Below are 6,522 nucleotides of genomic sequence, written 5' to 3'. Positions count from 1 at the left end.
TTCGATACAAACGTACGCCACTATTGGGAACACCGCCACTAATTGGAACATTCACCTTAGTTCTTGAATTAAACTAGTCCCGTTATATCTGTGTGCGATATGTAGTAAAAATAATAAAAATGTTCAATATCGAACATAAACTTATAGAGTCGATTAGAAACATTGTCGGTTTGTGTATTTATTGGATAGCATAGATTACGGTAAAGTACGATATCGCCGAGATTATTTGTTAAAACATTAGATTAATTTACATACATTTCGTCGAATCTGATTTAGCAGTCAGTTATGACGTACTCTCAGTACCGTTGTAAAGCACTCGTGTGAGCCTTCGAATACACCACCAATCGTTAAATAAAAGTTTTTACTACCCTTTTGCAATAAAAATAATATCAATTTTTGTATATTCGGGGAAACTGCATACCACTGTAAATTGTACTTGCAAATATACAGAAGTGAGAGTAAATTTTCGTGTATCAACGAATACTTTTTTTTAAATTTCAAAGTTTTCACATTTTTGTTAGACGTACAAATTGAAAAATTGATCGATCAAACAAACTTACATTAGTAAGCGAAGTTTGTTCGATCGATCAACTATACTTCGTTGTCTTGCCTTTAAGATTACATAGGTAAATATTTAGAGTTTAAGCGCAATTTCTGTTCTAGTTTCTATTGCTTACTTACATTGGTCATTTCGCTTCCAGAATTGCTCTAGCAAATTCTTCGCAGTCGTGTGATATTGGTCTGTTGTAGAATCTTGCGAACACTTGTGAGTTTCTAAACCAACCAGCTATATTCCTTATAAGGTTTATATTTACGCCTTTTAAAGTGGCTTTCGATGTGGCAGTATATCTTACGCTGTATCCAGTGAAGATTTCGTTGACGTCAAAACTATGTAGAATTCCTTCTGTCCACTTCCCAATAGTTTGAGAGGAGATCGTCGAGTGAGATTTGCGTGTGGAGATAAACAGCCTTTTTTCTTTTTTTCTGAGGAATTTTGTTATCTCCATGTATCTGATGATAGTTCTGGTTACACACAAACCTGGTCTGTCGTTGAAAAAAAAATAAGAATAGGAGGGATTGGGACGCTCCTTGTCTTGATGTTTTGATAATATCCGGAATTCTGATTTCCGGGTCTAACTCCGATCTTGTGATATTGTACAGCGAGATTAATAACAATGTGATCTATGAGCAGTGCATAAAATTACGAGAAGAATAGTTTTGTCTGAGATTGTGGGAAAATCTAGTTTTTCCAATATGAATAGTTTCCAAGTTTTTCAATTACGGGACTTATATCCCATATACAATTGTATCTTGGTTTTTTGGGCCTCAGCTTGTAAATGCTTTTGAAGAATGTTGATAAAATAGGATTGTCTGATAAGTTGTCTGAAGCTATTAGGGAGATAGCCGATCTCAAAGTATTAAAAGTTCCATAAGAGGCGTCGCTTTGGAACTGTTGTGTTAAAAATTCCATTATTATTGGAATGTGTGGCTCCAAAGGATTGTGATTCTCTTTTTGACAGTACAGTCATTATGTTTTCAGAGTTAAGTTATATTGCTTTCATGTCCCCTCCGCTAGGGATGCTAAGAGTATTTCCAGTGAAACTTGAGGAATATTTTTCCTTAAGAACGATGCCCTGACAATCTCTTTGCAACCAGGAAAAGTGTTGAGGTTAGAGGATGATGCTCTCCGCTGAAAGGAGAGATTAATCAATTTTTACTTGGTTTGAAGATCAGTATTTTAGAACTGCAAAGCCTGGTGAAGCGTAGGGTACCAGGCTCGTGACGTCCAGAGAGGAACCATCACCACACCCGATGGTTCGTCTTTAATAATTTCTTGTATTACTCTAGGAATGACCGCAAAGAGAGGGAAGGCGTAAAATTTTAAATCCTCCCAAGGGATGGTGAAAGCATCTATCACGAATGCGTCTAAATCTCTCTCCCACGAGCAATATATTGGAGTTTTCGCATTGGATCGAGAGGCGAGCAAATTGATTTATGGTTAACCGAATTACTCGATAATAGAAGAATACGTTCTAGGGTTCAATTCTCATTCCGTATCTGTTTGTGATGCGTGATTGGTAGTCTGCCTCCACATTTTTCCTAAATGGAATATAGAACGAACCCATATTTTGTGCAACTTGCACCAATTCCAAAGCTCCTCGGCGAGGTTATGTAAGTAAGAAAATTTTGTGCCATCCATTTTATTTATGTAGGCTAAAGCCGTTGAATTGTCTACTTTAAGTAAAATCTCGCCATTGGACTAGTTCTTTGCGAAGTATTTCAGGGTAATGAGCGCCGCTTTTAATTACAAGGTGATGTGCAGGTGTGATTCCTCGGATCTTCACAGACCATGTTCTTTTTCCTTCTTGCAGAATGTTTCATCCTGATCTTGATGCGTCAGAGAAAATTACTCGACGGAATGATTCGAATCTTATTTTCCCGTATAATGCTGGAATTTTGTCAGCCCACCACTTCAAGTTTTTTTGAACAAAGTCTGGCACTGATATGTAACTGTTAAAATTGCCATTATTCCTATTCAAACGTACCATTTTTGCTTTTTCTAATTGTTTGCAATGTTAAGGGCTATATTTTATTGGGAGTTTGAATAAGTTCTCGCCGTTTTTTGTGAAAATAAATCCTTTATTAAAAAAAAAAAACAAGTCAATTAAACTATTGCCCATCGCTGGAGACTACTTTTCCCCGTCTTTCTGGCAGTATTAGAATTCCACGTCGAAAAAACGACACTTTTTTTGCGGCTATCCACGAATCGATCCATTTTTTCGTTTCTTCATGCGAAGTGAAGTGCTGCTCAGCCAGGCTCTAGTCATCGATCGAAATAAATAGTAATCAAAAGGCGCAATGTCTGGAGAGTACGGCGGGTGGGGTAGGACTTCCCATTTCAGCGTTTCCAGGTATGTTTTGACCGGTGACGCGACATGCGGCCGAGCGTTATCATGCAGCAAAATCACCTTATCGTGTTTTTGCTCATATTGCGGCCGTTTTTCTTTCAATGCTCGTCTCAAACGCATCAATTGTCGTCGATAGAGATCTCCTGTAATGGATTAATTGGGTTGGAGCAGCTCGTAATACACTACCCTCAGCTGATCCCACCAAATGCACAGCATGAGCTCGGAACCGTGGATATTCCGCTTTGGCGTTGCCAACGCTATGCTTCACCGGGCTTAACCCACGATTTTTTACGCTTGGGATTACTGTAGTATATCCACTTTTCATCACCAGTCCCAATACGATGTATGAAACCTTTCCTTTTTTGTCGTTGAAGCAGCTGTTCACACGTGACAAGACGCCGTTCGACGTCTCTCGGCTTCAGTTCGTACGGCACCCAAAATCCTTCCTTTTGTATCATTCCTAATGCTGTCAGACGTTTCGAAGCTGTTGTTCGACCAATTCTTGGTTGTTCGATCACTTCTAATGATTTTGCAACATCGGATTGCGTCTGACATGGATTTTCAGCAAGTAATGTTTCTAATTCTTCGTCTTGAAACTTTTTTCGTTCATCACTGCGTTCTCTATCTTGAACATCAAAATCACCATTTTTAAATCGGTTAAACCAATCTCTGCATGTTCTTTCCGACAGAGCATGATTACCATAGGTTTCTACAAGATTTCTGTGTGCTTCAGCTGCACTCTAATACTTATGCAAGTGTCATTCTAATCAGCAATTCCAGACTTGTACAGTAAACCTTCCTGCAGCTCGTATAACTCATGTTTCTCATCTTTTTTTCTCGAGCAGCATTGCGAGCCTCCTAAAAGCTTTGCTGACACTTGCGCTTTTTCTTCTGAATAAAATAGTGCATTAAAATTCCACGCAAAAACGGTTTATTTGGCACAAAATTTGACATGTTTTACGCTACAAAAAGAAAATGTTCTTTATAGGTTAATGGAAAAACACGCACTGATTTTAAACATAGGTTATAGAACTTCAATATAGATGCGTCATCATCTTGAATTATACACAGAAAATTTTTATACCGCCATCTGATGGTGAAACGGCGAGAACTTATTCACACTCCCAATATTACAGGATATGATGCTACTAATGAGCCTATTAATTTAACCCAGGTTCTCATCTTAAGGGGGCAACTCGATTTTGAGATATCAAAAATTGACACATTTACGAATTTTTTTCTTCGAAACTATTCGGGCAAGAAATCCTAAACATAATATAGTTATGTAAACATATTTTATTATAACTTTCTATTTTTACAAGCGGAAATAAGATATAAAATCATAGTTATGATGATATGCGCATGAGGTATTGATTTTTATGTTCACCATGATTGCAAGTGTCCTAGTGTTTTCAAACAATAAAGCAAGTAAAGAAATTAATACACAGACTTTCCACTATCATCTAGAATTCGGAAATGCAAAACAAACAATTTTTCAATTAATTTAAGGTGTATAAACATAAAATTTCCAGAACGGACTAAGAATTACCAATATTTCTCCTGAAAAAATAGTAAATATAAATATATTTTAATTTCACTACTACACACGATAGAGAGACTTATTTTGAATGTGTATGTACAACTGGAAGTTTATTGATTCACTTGTTTGTTTGAAATCGTGGTGGTCAATTAGAGAAAAGTCATTTCAAGAAAAATCTATTTGAAGTTCTGCGTACTATTTCATTAAGTAACTCTAATACTTATGCAAGTGTCATTCTAATCAGCAATTCCAGACTTGTACAGTAAACCTTCCTGCAGCTCGTATAACTCATGTTTCTCATCTTTTTTTCTCGAGCAACATTGCGAGCCTCCTAAAAGCTTTGCTGACACTTGCGCTTCGCGTGATACATCCGACGGTTGTCTCTGACAGTGGCATATTGTGTACATTGCGATCCAATTTCAATACCTATGGTGTTCATAATTTGCAGGATACTTGAAAGTCCTTCATTAAATATACAAGCGGCTAAAAAAGAAGCCGTTTCTAATGCTATAAGACTGCAATATAGATGTTTCGGTGCCAAACGCCAAATAGTAGCGTTGAAGCTTTCATTATTATTTCGAGATTCCTTTCCTACGCATCTTTGTAATAGTTCGTCCGTGGATAAATCTGCATAAATAAGTTTTAAAAATGGTATAAGTTCTGCAGAAAGCGGCTGGTCATAAACGAAAATATTTAATGAATTTTTAGCCTGTGCGTGCTGATATCTGCACCACCTTTCGGCGTCAACGGGGCATAAATTATGCTGCGTTTCCTCATCTGTTGAAAATAAATGCTTCAGAGTAGCATTTATTGTACGTTTCATACTTTTTGCAGTATCGTAATTTTTCTAATTGCAAATCTGTAGTAATTCAAAAGCTTTGTAATCAAATTACTTGTAAGAACTCCTCTCTTGAATTGTTTTTTTTTCTTCAATTTCCGTAAACGAAAGAGAATTTTTTAATGCACATGTCCGATGTTCTTGTATTATTCCACAGTGATGTTTTTACCATAGGGTTGCATGTCCACGATTGCTTTATAAGTTTTGCAGTTGCCATCTCCGATGTAAGTAGTGCATCTGATGTCGAATTTTTCCATTACTCTGCCGAATATTTCTTTTATCGATTCGACTTCCATTGCACCTGATGAACCATAATGCTTTTCCGAACATTCTTCTTTGTGTTCCTGACTCCATAAATTAAATTCTTTTCTATTCATGCGGTTCTTAGCACTTTGCAGACTTGACAATAACTCGATTTTACGCTAAAATCGATAATTTTACCAGTGTATTTGCTATTAAAGTTCTTCCTTCAAATAACGAGTTATATCCTCTTTTTTTCCATGCAACGACACAGGATACTGTAATACTAAGGTAGATCAAATATAAGCGAGCCTTTTGCAAAAAAACCATATTTTTTTCAATATCAATTCTAATTTACATTTTTCTTATTTTTCTACATAGTCCCCCATCTTATCTATACACTTCCTCTAATGGTCTGGAAATTTTTAATCCCGGTAACATAAAAAGTTCGCGTACGTGTATCAAACCAATTGCACACAAACTGCTGCGCCTCCTCGTTCATTGTGAAGCCCTGTCGACTAAGGGCTTCCATGAGTGGCCCAAACATATGGAAGTCGCATGGTGACAGGTCTGGGCTGTAGAGTGGATGTTCTAGAACAGCCCAGTGCATATCGGCCAATTTTTGTTGTGTTACTGCTGCAGTGTGGGGGGGGGGCGTTGTCATGAAGAAGTAACACACTTCTGATCGGAATGCCGCGCCTTTTTGACCGAAAGGCAGCTCGAACTTGGCTAAGAAGATCACAATAATAGGTAGCATTAATGGTTCGACTTTCTTGAAGAAATTCAACCAGCAGAACGCCTTTATATTCTTTGAACACAGTGGCCAAGACCTTCTCTGCAGACAACCGCGTCTTCGCTATTGTTACGTTCTGAATGTTTCGGAAACTACGAATTTCTTTCTTTAATTATATGATTGGGAAACAGACGGAATTCGGGCAAGCGCTACTGTAACAAAGATAAAATTACATTGGCAGCCGCTAAACGTGTCGTACGGT

At 37.4% G+C, this 6,522-nt stretch overlaps 1 pseudogene; it reads right to left on the bottom strand.

Annotated features, from left to right (window-relative positions):
* Positions 1 to 1,282: 1,282 nt before the first annotated feature.
* LOC106747446 lies at positions 1,283 to 6,074 on the bottom strand (annotated as a pseudogene).
* Positions 6,075 to 6,522: the final 448 nt, after the last annotated feature.

Source organism: Dinoponera quadriceps, unplaced genomic scaffold, assembly GCF_001313825.1.
Source record: "Dinoponera quadriceps isolate SergipeBrazil2010 unplaced genomic scaffold, ASM131382v1 scaffold126, whole genome shotgun sequence".
Lineage (NCBI taxonomy): Eukaryota > Metazoa > Arthropoda > Insecta > Hymenoptera > Formicidae > Dinoponera > Dinoponera quadriceps.
Note: the sequence above shows the minus strand (reverse complement) of the source record. Positions and strands in the feature narration are given on the sequence as shown.